This window comes from Oreochromis aureus, linkage group 6 (genome assembly GCF_013358895.1).
Source record: "Oreochromis aureus strain Israel breed Guangdong linkage group 6, ZZ_aureus, whole genome shotgun sequence".
Classification (NCBI taxonomy): domain Eukaryota; kingdom Metazoa; phylum Chordata; class Actinopteri; order Cichliformes; family Cichlidae; genus Oreochromis; species Oreochromis aureus.
In genome coordinates, this window is record NC_052947.1 from 37,720,463 (window position 1) to 37,736,644 (window position 16,182).

Below are 16,182 nucleotides of genomic sequence, written 5' to 3' on the forward strand. Positions count from 1 at the left end.
ATTTTTTGTATCTGATTGAATTCACCTGTCAATTGTTACACTTCTTGTCTTTTTACTTCTTCTTGTTGTTGGATTTCCAGTAAACTTCCTGCAGCACCTTTTGTTTCCCATTAGAATGAGAGATTACAGTTCCCTATCCATTTGTCATATGTCTGTCTGGTGGTAAATACGGGAGGCAAAACCATTTGTAAAATGATTTTAAAAACCTGATGTACAAAGATGTGCTTGAGAGCAGCAGCCTGTAACAAAGGAGGATTTGGGCATATCCACTTGTGGTTCACGTCTAACCAGGCTACAGTGCCATGGTAACTTATGTTGCACAACTAACCTCAAAATCATCACCTAGTAACCCGAGTCCTCTGGAAAAGTACTGTCACCGGTCCTGGAAGGTTCCTCGGACCATTGTCAACAATGGTCCATTACTAAAATCTAGACATCAAAGGGATGTGTTCAGCCTTCTATTACATAACAAGTACAGTGCTGCAGGACTTTGTGTCACCCATCAGAAACGCTTGGGAGTCAGTTTAACCTTTTTGTGGAAAAAAACTAATTTTTGTTCATTAATGAAACAGCAGGTGATTTTAAGTAGGAAGCCATGAAATTAGTTTTGGCAGCTGACTTCAGCAGCATTAGTTCCCTTTCATTTAGAATAAGCCAGATTCACGGACCTGTGTTTGTGTCAGTTTGGGTAGCTCCTTGGTTACACAGAGGGGAGGATTGTGGAAATAAAACCAGTCAGACGTTGCGGAGATGCACTTGTGTGTCTTAGACTATTGCACTCAACTGTTCATTTCTAAAATGATTCCCTTTCTCTGTGCAAAGGAAATGGACCATTAGTCCTGAAAAAGCCAACAGTTTGTCGCTCTACAGCAATGACACTATATGAAGGATCAGCAAATGATTGACTGAAAAGAGAACCTTAATTCAACACAAAGTGAATGAAGCATGAAAGAATATCAAAGGTACAAAAAGCTTTTTAGCACTCAGTTTCCAGGGCTCGCAAAATCGCTAGCCCTTTTCCAGTCGGGCTACCAAAATCTACCTCAGCCCTGCCCGTCGGGCTATCATAGGAAGGGAAAATATGTCAATGCTTTTGCATTCTTTCGAAAATGTAGCTGAGTAATTATGTCATTGGGATCGATGAGCCACTGCCAATATGTGACATATTGAAATCGCGTTTGAATTTGCGCTTGGTTTTTGCTTTCACTTTCACTTTGCGATTGCGCGAACGGTGTGTAGAGAGCGGCAGCACTGATTGGTGAGTGACGATTAATTGCGCACCAATTCCTCTGACATCATCTTATCACTCATTAGCTTACTATTCAAACGTGACAAGTGAAATCTCCCACAGCAAGCTTAAACATGTGAGAGGTTGATTGCGCAGAGAATCGCTGACCGTTATGTAAGTACGTGTGTAAAAGCAGCAGGATTTAGTTCTGCTGAGCCAAATAAGACAGGTCAGGGTGAAGAAGGCACAGCCAAATAAAAGCCTACCACAAAACGGAAAAGTTATGACAAATCAGACTATGAGGCAAAAAGAAAGCTCAGCTTTTTTGATTTCATGGACAAAAGAATTTCTGTGGCTGGAATATGACGAGCTAAATAACATGATGTTCTGCCGGGTGTGTCGTGAGTTTCATTTCATTTGAGTTGACGAGCGCCTTTGTAACTGGGACCAGTAATTTTAAGAAAGACCCCATCAGAACCCATGAGAAATGCAAGAAATGCATTATTGCTCAGTCTGCAATATCTTTCCCAGAACAAACAGCAATTGCAAAAAACATACTAAAAATAAACCAAGCACAAGCAGAAGTCCTGAAAAATCTTTCAAAAGCGTACTATGTTGCAAAGAGTGAACTACCATTGGCCAAATTTAGCAGTTTTTGCAAACTTCAAAAAGCAAATGGCCTAGATCTTGGTTCCACTCACCCCTTACCCTTGACTTCAGTGGAAATTTCAGATTCAGGATCTGACACAGACTGATTCATGTTCTACACAGTTCTTACAAGTTCATAGAAATTTCTGTTCAATTAGAACCAAGTATTTGAGTTGATGACTGTGATTTTTATACAGTTGTTGTGATTTGTATTTTAACAACTTTCTGATTAATTTTTGTTTCCGTTACAATATTATACTTTAATGTATAATATTGTAAAGGAAACAAAACATTAAAAAATTGCTCTCTTTTTGATTCGGGCTACTTAAATTTTTTTGGGCTACTAAAAACTGAAGAGTGCCTGCCCGAAGGACTACCAGAGATTTTGAAATTTTGCGAGCCTTGGTTTCATATTCCAGTCCAGGCCCCTCACACTTTCTTTCCATTCACGTCTTCACACAGAGTTTATGCAACACAAGTGCTGTTTGCAACTAACTAGTCTTAGGTGGAAGTTGGTTATAAAGCTCTCTGAGACTAAAGCAGGCTTACTAACCGCACTTGAAGAAGGTGCACCATCTCATTTATGGAGGAAACTCTAGGCAGTTGCAGTCAAAATTTCCTCTGGGGTATTTCAGTACTGTCTCAGGAATAAAATAACAGCTTTTCCTTTTTTTGTGCATGATTTTGTGTTTCATAATAAATTTATTGATAGCCAAAGAGGCAGTGAAACAATTACAAGTGAGGCAAAATTGTTAAAACTACAAACTGAATAACTTCAGTCTCAAAACTCAACATATCATGTTCACATCATGTTCCTATGAAAATGCTCTAAGCCAGGTTTATTTAGTGAAGCTGCTTTGCTGCATAGATTTTGTGATTGATTTACGTGTTGCTGTTGCATATGATATGGGGCGCCATTTGTAAAGTGAAACATGCTGAAATTAACTGCAACAATTTTCCACATTTAGCTCAAAACCTTACAAAAACATGTTTTTTCGAGTCATTTTTTACCACATTTAGTAAAATATTTGTAACTTTTTATATTTAAAACACAATTTTAAATGTTAAATGTAAATGTTAAATGTTAAATCTAAATACTATAAATCTAAATGTTAAATCTAAATATTATATTTAAATCTAAATGTTAAATGTAAATGTTACAGAAAACTAAATATTTAGCTAACATGCAAATTAATTGTGCAGATCAATGGAAATACCAAAATAAAAGCTTTACGAAAACCTCCAGTGCAAAAGTATGCTGGTAGTGGTCAGGTTATGTCTGCTCTGCCTCTATAGTCACTTCTCACCGCCATGAGCTGCTTCACTTCTCGCCTAACAGCATGTCCAGCGATTTAGCTGAAAACATTTGAAGAGCCGTTTTGTCGGCCATCCAAAGATCCAGCACGTAGTGCACCCTCAGCAGCTGCAGTCTCTACTTCACAATCGCCGCAGCACATGTCCAGCTAATTAACGACATGAAATGCCTGAGATGCACAGATTGGAAATTCCTGTTTTCCAGAGAAATTTGAAGTCATCCTAAAGCTTTCTTCTGTATATCCAAACTACCCTTAAATGAATAGATCATTCAGGCCTTCTATATTTTCTCTTGCAGGATCTAATCAATGCAGTGACATATGGGTTCATTTAGTTGGAGCCAGATACCTGAACTATTAAGATTTGCAAGAGTGGCAGAGCTAGAAAGGTCTGAGACAATGCCAGATAATATCAGACACAAAAACAATCACCCTGAAACTGACTTTAAAGTCTCCCAGCATTTACTTTCTAATGTAAACTTTTTGCTGAGCTTTGGTAATGAAAGTCTTGGTTATGTAACTCAGGGATCACAGCACGTGCTGTTGAGAAACCAGTCCAGTCACACGCTGGTGTCATTCGATCAGGCTGAATATGATGCCTGCCCTGTTTAGGTGTCGATCTTTGAGATGAACAGAAACACAAAGTGTTGTTGCTACAGGCAGCTCAGTGAGCTGAACTCTGACAGGTTTCTTCCAGTATCACTTGATCATGGTCACCGCTGACTGCACTGTCGTCTTAATCCCAGCATCAAACTTGTTCACCCCTCCTCTTCACGTGACCCATCCCCCTCCATCAGTTTTATTTGGATGACAAAGTGAATCACTCCATTCAGTACTCTCACTCGATGGTCGCATCACTTTTCCTTACAACATTCTTCTTTATGAAGTTATGTGAGACAGTCCAAGCATAAGCATGGTAACTGGAGGAAACATTTTTCAACACTGTTCAGTGGGTGAGTCTGTGCTGCTGCTGCTGGTGAACTCTACGATATAGTGATATAGTCTGAAATGATTGAACAGTTTATATATTATCTAGTTTTCTATTTACAAAGTGCAAGCATTTTAAAATGTAAACAATTTAGTACCAGATTCTTTGTAATAAATAATTTGCATTGCAGTTCAGTATTAATAAAGCTTAGGTTGTATTTGTGGAGCTCAAACGCGCTGAATTCTAATTGGCTGTTCCACTTAAGAGTTTCTTGTCACTTCCTGTGCCCACTAGGTGGTGTTGGAGAAGTATATGTCATGTGACTGTCCACCACAAAGCAAATTTCATGTACTTTATATGATTTTTATCACTTAATATGGATTTTGGGACTATGCGGCACTATGACCGTGATTGAATACCAGCACATAGATGTCTCAAGACTTGGAGTCTTATCAAGCCTGTCAAGTCCTGAGACATGAGAATGTCTGCACGCTCCAAAGGACATGAAGCTTCAATAACTTAAACCCTTCGTAATTTTCACAAGTCACAAAATCCACAATTTACATACAAGAGCTTGACTAATCCAACCCCGAAATGAGTTGGATTTAACAATTTAGCATTGCCTGCATCTTTGGATTGATCTCACCAAGGATTATGTGATTGCAGCAAAGCTTTGTTTGAACTCATTCTTCATGCTACCTCAAAGCACACTGTGCGCTGTCGATCTTACGTGCTGCACAATAATATTCAATATTCAGTATTTACTGTTATATACACATATATTATCGCGATGATGTTGTTTATTATATTGCTCTCTTTTTTTGCTTGTTTTCTCTTTTTTCTTTCTCAACAGGTGATCCAGGTGATTGATATATGTATTTTTTGTTTGTTTGTTTTGTTTGTTTTTGTTTTTTGCCCTTTATCACCGTCCTCTTCCCCACTGTTTTTCCTTCCCTACCTCTCTTTCTTTCTCCCTTTTCTGTCCCCCAGTCATTTCTGTCCCATGTGTAGCAAGTGAAAATAAAATGAAATAAACAATAAAAACAAAGGTCAATCAAATGGACCAATACGGCAAGGCCGGGACGGTCCATTTGGTAAAGTAAATCCGTTGGGCATGTTTCTTGGCCTTTACACAATAATTCTGATGGCAAAAGAACCAAACAGGACAGGCGAAAAAAAAAAAAAAAAATGAACTCATTCTTCATGCACATCTTTAAGACACACCTGTATCTTGTACAGACATGACAGACATAGAAATACACTCTTTTCTCCATGATGTTATTTTGCCATGATGACTCACAGACATTCTCACAATACCAAAAGCATCGTTGTGGCTGTTAATAAAAAACAGTTTGTGAAACATCTTAATATTTTCTCTTTATACAGTCATTCTGGTTACATGACTCATGATAACTTTACACTGTCTAGTTTTGTCTATACCTGAGAGAAGTTTATTGAGTCGTCAAATCAAAGTGTGGTCCCAACGACATTTACTCCGATGGAAACTACTTGAATTTTTTTGTAGTATTTATGTTTGTATATCTGTTTGTTTTATTTTATGTATGCAATGGTATCATACCCACATTGTTGTATTTCCAAATCTAATGTATTACTTTTTTGAGTGTAATATTATCCCGATTGATGGAGCAAACGACCATGTCTACAAAATGAACCATAATGTTCAATAAACTAGTTTCACTTCATGGTTCTGGCCATAAAATTCCATTAAATTCAGTTTTACATATATGATGCCAGTGCACAACATCTACATATGATTAATATCATAAAGACCCAACAGTCTTAGAAAGAGACCTCCAAGGAACAGACGAGGCCATGCACTTGGTGACAGTGAGGAGGAAGATCTCCCTTTTAACAGGAAGACCTCCAGCTGAACCAGACTGAAAGAGGGTTGTAAAAGAGAAGACAAAAATTGAGCAGATTGATGTTGATTTACAGCCTTACTGCTGTAAATCAACGTGTTTCAAAAGATGCAACTTTTACTTTGAAGGCGAACACTCTCTATTTCCTGCTTGCAGCTTACATTTCAAAGTTTTAAAGTTTGAGGAGTGCTAGCAGGGAATTGGTTTGGGAATTTTTTTCATAGTAACCTGGGGTTGCCAGGAGGTCACTGTCAGATCTCAAGGCCTGTATAAGCAGGACCTGAAGTGGATGTTTGCACATTTCTTCCCTTTCTTTAAGAAAAAAAACCCCTTTACAACAGCTAGTAGAGTCAGTAACTCTCAAAGAAGAGGTAGGTCTATCATTGTCAAAGTCAACAGTCAAGAGACAACTTTTCATATGGAAATACTGGGGTTTACAATAAGATGCAAATCACTGGTTACGCTCAAGAACAGTAAGGCTAGATTAGTCTTTCCCAGAAAACATCTAAGAGAGCCGGCACAATTCTGGGGAAAAAACCTGTGGACGATGAAAGAAAGATTAACTTGTATCAGAATGATGGGAGGAGAAAAGTATAGAGAAGGGGAAGAAGAGATGATCTCCATCAAACATGGTGGAGACAGTGTTGTGCATGGGCATCTATGACTGCCAGTGGAAGTGATCCACCAGTATTTATTGGTGATGAAACTGCTGATAGAAGTAGCAGGATGAATTCTGAAGTGTACAGGGCTTTAGGCTAAGATTCAGCCAAAACTGTTTGGATGGCACGTCACCTGACCCAAAGCATACAGTGTCTGTAATTCTTTAAAAGATACTGCAACACAAAACCCTTTGCATTAAACCCACATTTGTTTGATTTAAAGTACACTGTGTGCAAAATTACAAAAAGTGTACGAACCCAACTGTACAACTGTATATAGTCCCAGTATGAAGGATGATAGTGGGAGAGTGTAGTCTTAATCAGCAGAAAGCGAAATAAGTAAATGAGACACTCATGTGTGCCCAACTTCCTCAGCTGGGAAATTTGGAATCACACAAATGAATAAACCACAATGTGAAGCAAGAGTTCAAGCATTACTGAAACTGCTCAGTTGAGCAGTTGGGGAGGAGGCATACCAGAAGATATCTTTTATGTAGCCAGTTATAAAACTAATGCTACATTTTACACATTTTGGAGATTTTTCTTATGTGCATGTTTGCTTTCACACTTACAGCATAAATAACTGTAAAGGTTACATTACTTATATCTGTCCATTTTAATTGTTTTTGTACATTGAGGCTATTTACCTCAATGTACAATCTGGAGTATCTGGAGCATTTCGAACCACAGGAATCACTCATTTTATTACATGTTTGTAGTAGTGCTGCTGCTTAGTGCAGTCTTTCCCCCCACACTTAATCAAAAATGCATACAGCAGCAACCCAACAAGAAAAAGAGCTAAAAGGCCCAAAAAAATCCCAACATCCTGGCGTAACTTCTCATACAATCTGTTGTTTGTTTTGGCAATAAATTTTATAATGGTTTAAAACATCTTCTCTGGCCTGACACATAAATCTGGTTTGATAGGCTATTCCTTACATGTTAACCAAACTGACAAACAAGGATCAGCTCCATTACAGCTGTCAAATCACAGACACGACCTCCTGCTTCATTTTGCTTTCCTTTTCAGTTTAGTTCATTTCAGTTCAGCGGGGCTTGATGGGTATGAAACTTTTGCGAAAAGAAGAAAAGGATGACAACGCAGTTTCTCCAGTTATCAGGGCAAGCAATAAGATAATAATAAGCGATAATTAAGATAATAAGCAATAATTATATACATCAAGTACAGGTCATATGCAAGTGTGTGTGTTTCTGCTGTGTATATAGTATCTCTTTTCGAGAAAAGAACATGCACTACAAGTATTCAAATAAACCCCATTACTTTTAAGAAAAGCGTTCTGTGTCAACACTGATCAGAGCAAATAACAAATAAATACCTCTAACATGCACAAGCATTTGACCACACAGCATGAAATGAAAAAGGGTTCAGTATGATAACCCCTTGTTTTCGAAAGTAAACATGCTAATGTAATCCTGTTACGATGGCGCCACATCCGCATGATATCCTGGTTAGAAATTGAGATCTAAATATTAAAAGTGCAATATTTTGCACAACTTTATGTCATATAAACGGTCTGCAACACTGAAGTTAGTCAGTATAATCAAGATTAGACTATATTATGTAAAGATGAGCCTCGAAGAAACTACAAGTCTGCACAGGCAACATTTGTCACATGTCGTTCTGGTTTTGCATTACTCATAAACAATCAATTTCCAGGCAAACACATGTTAAACCTGACCAAAAAAAGACAGAGAGCTGTTTACCACAGCACAGGGAACATCCAGGAAGTAATCTGTGTCGTACAGAAAGAACTGAGACAGAAATATAGAGAAGGGAACAAACAGGGGGAACTTGTTTTCCTCTTCATTCCTTCTTGGCGCACTTGCAAAACTTGAGTATGCTGGAACAGTAATCACTTCCAGGCACTCGCACATGGAGTGAGGCCATCATTCCTGATTTCTGAAAGCGTGCCCATGCAGCGGGTGTTCAGGACATCTGAAGAAAAAGCATGTTTACGTGTCCTTTTCATCATATGACAAAATATGTAGCACTGACTGATGGTTACAGCAGGATGTCAGAGCTCTGCAACAGGAGTAACCCACATGGATGTGTTCTTATTCGGCATGTGCCTCTGAGTAAGTTTAATCACTTAATAAGAGGGTCTGTGGTGACACAGACAAAAAGAAATTCATGCACGCTCAAAAGGACCCTCACCCCACCCCCCCTCCTTCAAAGTTGCAATGAAATTACATTGTTATAATTTTTTAACCAACTCAGGAAACTGGGACTTTGCTGGGATTTGCAAATTAGTCATTTCAGTATTGAAATGACCACAAATAACAGGACACTGTGTAGGTTGTGCAGATGTTTAAAATTCCTCTGCATATACACCAAAAGCATAATAGGAACAATAAATAAATAAGTGAATAACATATTAATTGTTTGAGAGAGTTATCAGTTTCTGCACCTGTTTGATAAAAAGTGAAGCTAATCTAACGCTACGGCTCATTTTAGATTGTGCATAGGAACTAATTTGGTGAAGAATTTGATATCAGCCAGTTCAGGATTATACAGATAAAACAAGAAAACAGTGAAATCTGATTTTAATATATATATATATATATATATATATATATATATATATATATATATATATATATATCATAACAATGTGTTTTTGATTGGGGCTTCTGATCACATGTAGAAATTAACAAAACTGTAATGGACTATCACTGAAGTGTAATTACGTACAGCAGAGGTGTCAAACTGATTTCAGCCTACTAACCAACCTAACTAGAAATAAAGAAAAGACCTCAAAAGTTTTACACAAAAAATAATGGTGATGACTATTTTCAGAGTAAGTTTCCATAAAAACAAATGTCATGTTTAATATATTTATCAGTTTGTCCTGTCCTGTCTTTTAATAGCAGCTCCTTACAGTAAGTGACCTCACGTGTGCTTGGTGATCTGACATCATGGTGATTTAAATAAAATAAAACTAGGGTAAACACGAGGAGAGTGAGAGAACGAAAAACCAGCAGTGACACATGTCACAGCTCCAGGCACTGGCTGAAAAAATGCTCATTTCAGGCTCTCAGTTACTGCAGCACTTTAGTGGAGATTGCAGTTAGCTGCTAATAGTAGTGCTAAAAGTTCAAATGAACCCGATATGATGAAGTTAACTGGATTTATTTAGAAGAGTCTGTGCTAGTTTTTTTTTTTTTTTTTTTTTATATATACACACAGCCTCAAGTGTGAGCTCATTCTTCTAACCTAATTTTTATCAGTGTTGCAGAAAAAATTCAATGTATAAAAGCCCTCTTTAATATGGACTTTATGCTTTTATTTCAGCTCAGTTAGATGATTGAAGTGGTGTTTTAACAAGAATCTATTAGAGATCAATAGACTACGAACTGTTCCTTTAATCATGATCAGATTTTGGTTATATGTAGTTATCTTTTATAGCACAATTGTAACGTTATCTCTGTTTTTATGTAAAATTTATTGAGGGAAGCATCTTATCACATTATGATTGTAACCTTGGATCAGTAAAGCCCGGCCTGCAGCCCTCTTTCAGATTCTTCAGTCAATATTTCGTGATGACTCAAACAAAATTCCCTCACGGACGCAAATTTTGGTGACTGTGCACAGGTGACGTGAAACAAATGCAAACATAGAACATCATATCTACCGGGGGATGATGAAATAAACAAAATATATTTTTAAAAAATCAACCAAATTTGAATTTATAACAAATCTTTTTGAAAAACATATCTTAAAAATCACATAACAAGGAAAAAGTTCCCAAATTCTGTACTTGCCTCTTTTTCATAACTGAAAATAATTTTCTGCATGTTTTGCTGTCGAGCTCCTGTTTGACCTACAGTTTACACTGTATCTCATTTAAACTGTGCTTTGGACAAAAGCTAAACCTAAATAAATGAATATAACCAGAGGCCACTCATTGTAATAGAGGTAATGGTTATGATGTTTAATTGCCCTCTAAATAGTTGTTACAATATATCAGACTTAGTATCTTGGAGCTTTGATCTTTATTATGTATGGTATGATCCTTTATTTATATCTGAATGCCTGAGTTATATGTTACAAGTGTATCTGTAATATTTTTTACTTTATACTTTCATCATATTTCCTTTTGAGTTTTAACTTGTGGCTTGATCACATATTTATCACCAAACTTGCAAAAACGTCTGAAGATGTAGCTCTGTGTTGCATTGTGCACATACTTTGCCTGCTGTTACAAGATAGATGTAATGTGATGTAGTCTTCCTGCAGTGCACAAATAAGTGTTTGTTACACTGTTTCTACAGAACAAGACTGGGCGTGCAGCCTTGTTCTCAATCTTTAAATGACTGACTGCTGAACACAGATATCATGTTGGGGAGAGGGGACGTGGGAGGAGGTGTTGATCTGTGAGACTGTTGGTGTGTGGAAGCACATGTTAAACTCAATCCAGATTATCCAGAGCTTGCTCTCTTAGAAATGTGTTTTTAGGGAGCTAAAAGATTCCTTCAGACATTGCCTGTCTGTGTTTATCTACAGTTAAGTCTTGCAAAAGTTAGGAAAATCGGTCTGCTTTTTTTAGACATAGCAACCTGGTTACAACTCAGCCTCCAGGTAGAGCCTAGAACCTGAAGAGCTGCAAGTCTGTGTTACACCTGTTCTGCCAAACAGCCACAGTGGACAGACTGTGTGGAGGTATTTATTAGTGCTTTCAAATGTAGCTGGTCTAAAACAATGAGTGTTTTATTTGTCTGATTTACTGCTGTGTTTTCTCTGACTCTGTCGCCTCTCCCCAATCACCTTTAGCTCATCCTTGTGCTTCTTGCTCTTTTTCTGTCTGGATGTCATCCGTAGCATCGGTGGCTCATCAAACCATTCCTGACTTTTATTTTTATTTTCATTTGTGTTGCTGTCCTTCATCTTCCTTCTCCAAGTTTAAGGACCTACAGAGTGGTTACAAGGGAGGTTAAACACATACACATGCAGACCGCCCAAAAACCACCAGATAGTTCCTGCTTTGGAAATTGGCCTATTGCTTCTGCCCAGCATTTCCTTCAGTGTGGAAAGCAAGGAAGACAGACAGCCACAAAATAAAGCTGAAAGAGCATTTAGTGCAACAAGTATGGGAGGTCTGAAGGGGACAATATTTAAGTAAAAACATGAGGAAAAGGGTTTAGAGTGGCTTCATAGTTTGGTTCAAGGAGGAAACACAAATCCCTTTGGGATTGCGTCAGGAGTGGCATCCAAAGTAAAATTCAACCAAATGAAACATGCAGAGCTGTGGCGATCCCTCCTGAATAAGGGAGTGGCCAAAAGTACCTTACAATTAGGAAGGGCTCAGAACTTGAAGACTGGGAGTAGGCAAATTATCTGAATATTTGCTTCAGCATATGGCACCAGCCACTGGAGTACAGACCAGTCACGCTCTTTCTGTCAACTGCAAAACATCTCTCTAAGATTATCAGCTGTGTTCGCCTCACATCACTACACCCGGCTCTACTCCAAACTCCAAATAACTTATGCAGCCCGCCCCCAACTCCCACAACTGGGGCAAAACCCCTGTTCCACCCTCAAGCTCTTTTCAGATATCAGTTTTTTAAGGTGACATTCAGACAAGGCTCACTCTTACGTTAATGGTCCTCAAGACATCAATCATACCCACAGTGCTGATGGAAAAATCTACAGTACTCAATATTGTGTACTATGCCCAAGATTTGATAAAGCGTAAAAGTATAAAGTTTTCTTACCATCATGGAGATAGTTTATTATTAGTAAATAATGAAGTTAGTGCTGCATGTGTAAATAAAGGCAACACTTACTTTAAATAAGTTCAATGATGGATTTTGCTGCTATGCTTTGATATGATGTTGTAAATGTGTAATAAAATCCTACATGCAACAAGCTAACTTTTCCGTGGCTTACCAGTATTGCTGTTGGGTCTTTACCATGTAAAGCTGTATCTTTGACATGTCTGTAAGGGGTGTGAAATTGTAGAGCAACATGAATGAGTTCAAGGTCAACATGTACATGAAAGGTGCTCGGTGATAGGGAGAAGGCTGTGTGTGTGCCTCTGGCAAGTAAAGGCACGCTAACTGTCTTTTAGACTCACAGTGATGTTGGTGGATCAGTGTTAGTGCTGAAAAATGGGAAATGGGGATCTTCCGACTGTTTTGTGTGCAGAAGGTAAAAGCCTGTTTAACATTTATAAAGGAGAAGCTCTGAAGCCTTGAGAGTAATTTTTTAAAGATAGGGTGAGAACCTCTGATATGTTGTTGTTTTCTGAAACCTAAATCCATTTTCTTAACTGCTTACCCATTTCAGTGTTGCAGGAGGTCTGGAGCCTAAAACCAAAAAAGGTCAAAAGTCATGTACCCTTAATGTTAATGTTCAAACTGATTCTCTCATTATTCAGGTCCTGCACCTCACAGCTGGGCTAGAGGCTTGTGTCTGCAAGCAGGTCAGTCTCAACAATATACTGTCCGTGAATGGTGGACTTACCCAGTGTGAATCGTGAGGCAACTGAAACTGAAGGAAACTGTACACTCATGTTTGCCAATGAGAATGTTTACCCTCCTTTATTACAACTCTAATGGGGGTCGTAATCTATAGAAAACCTAATGCATAGAATGAGGAAGCCATGGGCCATTTTCCCACAGACCTCTATACAATGGTCATTACAACAGGGGGAGTTGGGGGAGTGGCAATTTGTCCCCCCTACCCCCCCTCCCCACAGTGAATTGCCACCTTATCATGGTGGAGGGATTTGCATGTCCATGTGATGTGGGAGCTGTGTTGTCTGGGTCCTGGTAGATTCTCCCGACGCAGATTATTCTCGGGGTAGGAAACAGACATGAAATTCAAAAATTTAAAAAACTAATGAAGTAGAAAGTTTGGTGCTGGATACCATTACTGGAAAGTGACAAACCCAGATCCAGTCTCAAGGGAAGCTTGAAAGCAAGCGGTGGCCAGGCCTTGACCAAAAAAATAGATAGTGAATACAAGTGGCTAAAATAAGTTTCCTCATTTTAGCTGCTTGCATTCACTATCTTACTGAAATTTCCCCATTTCAGAAGTTGAAATAAGGAAAGGGTTAAAGGACAGCCTTTGAGATAGGGTAAGGACCTCTGATATCTGGAGGGAACTTGGGAACTGCTGCTCCTCTATTTTGAAAGGAGCCAATTGAGGAAGTTTGGGCATCTGGTTAAAATGCCTCCTGAGCACTTCCCTTTGGAGGTCTTCTAGGCATGCTTAACTCTGGCAAGACCACAGGGTAGACTCAAAACCCACTTAAAAGATTATATCTCATAATCTCATCTGGCCTGGGAATCCCCAAGGAGGAACTGGAGAAGGACATCTGTTAGATCATAGATGGATGGATGATCACTTCAGGCCCACAGAAGTGAAGATCTATAAATTAAAGGTTAATGAGTGGGAGTCTTATTGTTAATGAGTCTTAATGTCTTATTGAAAAGCAAAAAAAGGAAATAGTTCAGTACCAGTCTACCTACCTATCATTAAAACTCAAAACTAACACCTTTGCTTTCACATAGTCACTTCATAAAACAGTTTGGTTTGAAGAGTGGGAGTATACCAATACTCTGATTTTAAACTCTACAAAAAAAATGGATTTGTAACTGAGCAGAAGGTGGTGTATGCACTCCAGAGCACGAGTATTACCATGTGCAGCTGTGGTCTGACATGGCAGAGTTAGGTGCTAGAGACTCCAGGACAGGACAACAGCACCCTGTGTTATACCTGCCAGTAGGAAAACACAGGACAAGAAGAGCTGTGGCTACCTGGTTAGGAACTGAATGTTAAAAATAAAAGCAAAGTTTTGGTGTGAACTATAGCAGCCTGTGTTTGAGTCTGCCTCAGGACATTTGCTGTGTCATTCAGCCACTCTGGCTCTCTACCCCCACCCTCATATCTGCTGTACACTGCCATGTTAAATAAGGGCCTAAAAAGCAGAAAATAAATCTTACAAAATAAAATACGAACAACAAATCTGTGGATTGTGGATCTCGATGATGAATGAAAAGGGTTTAAATGAGTCTGAAGTGCAAAGTCTTTGTGATCAGAAACAGTGTATTAAGTTTCCTTCACAATAATCTACAAACTATGTGTATATTACTGCTGCATGTCATATTTAAGTGGTGGGTGCATACAGTGTTCTCTCTGTCTCTTTCCTTCCTTGAGCCAGGGGAAAAATTTAATTTGCCCTGTGGGGGATCAGTAAAGTCTGATCTAAACTGCATGTAAGGCAGGAAGACTCAAAAAGGCAAAGTGTCACCTCATACCTGCACAGCTGGTCTTTGTTGATTCGAATCCATGAGTGACAAAGCAAAGAAGGACAAAAAACCTTTTTGTTCATACCAGTGAATGTTTGTACTTGAGAGGGAAATGTGAGGATAATGTTTACTGAAACTTCCTGTAGTAAAGAATTAGATTTCTTTTCCTTCTCAGTGTGAAAGTATTTTTTCTCTTCTCATTAGGTGTGAAAAAAGGATCCTATTTTGTAGTTTGACAATCTACAGATCATACAGACATCTTCGTTAGCTGTAATAAGTAAGTAAAGTAAGTAAAAGTTTATTTATATAGCACTTTTCGCAGACAGAAGTCACAAAGTGCTCCACAAGAGAGGTAACAAAAACGCAATACAGTCATAAATACATCATAAAAACTCTGGTCTAATTAAAAGCTTTTTGAAATAAGAATGTCTTTAGCTGTAATGGCACAGTTAATTCAAAAGTTCATATTTATGTGAGGGATGTTTGCACATCATATTTTTGTTTGCTCTGGAGGCTGGCAGCTGAAAGATGAGTTGCTGCCATCACCCTTTCTGCAGAGTTCCTGTAAAAGATGACAAGAATTCAGACATATCAGGTTTGTTGAATGTGAAATTGTTTCTGCTTCCACCACTGATGTGAGAATATGTGAAAGCAGTCTGAAAACACACCAGCCTTGGAGCTAGTTCTGACAACAAACTTTGATTTTCTTTGTGTTTTAATACCATCTCGACTCTGTAATTTCTTCTTTTTTTTCTTTTTTTTTTTGAATGCATCTCCCCATGTGATTTTATTTTACTGATTGCTTGATACACTAAAACACATATTTCAGAAGAAGCACTGGTTTATGAAAGTACTGGCCACACATTAGCACACCAATGACACCAAAGAGAGAGGGAAAAAACAGCACACAGACAGAGGTTATTTTTGTCTCCATGTGGAAGGACAGAGAGGATCCTGGTACTGCATCCTTCAGCCTGGCTGCACAGCTGCCTTGGCTGCAGGTAGGTGGCAGACAGATACAGTTAGAGACAGAAAAGGAGAAGTGGTTGGGAGATGATAAAGTTTTTGAGAAGGGTTGGGGGAGGGGGGGGGGGGTGTCAGTGAGGGGGAAAGAGGGTGGGCAGGTTAATGAGCCATAATGAGCATCTGGATGTGGCAGTGCCAACCCACACCGAAAGCCATCCTCGTGTGGGCCAAAGCTAAGGAGGAGTCTGCTCTGCCCCTAGATTCGGACCACTGCTAATTGGCTGCA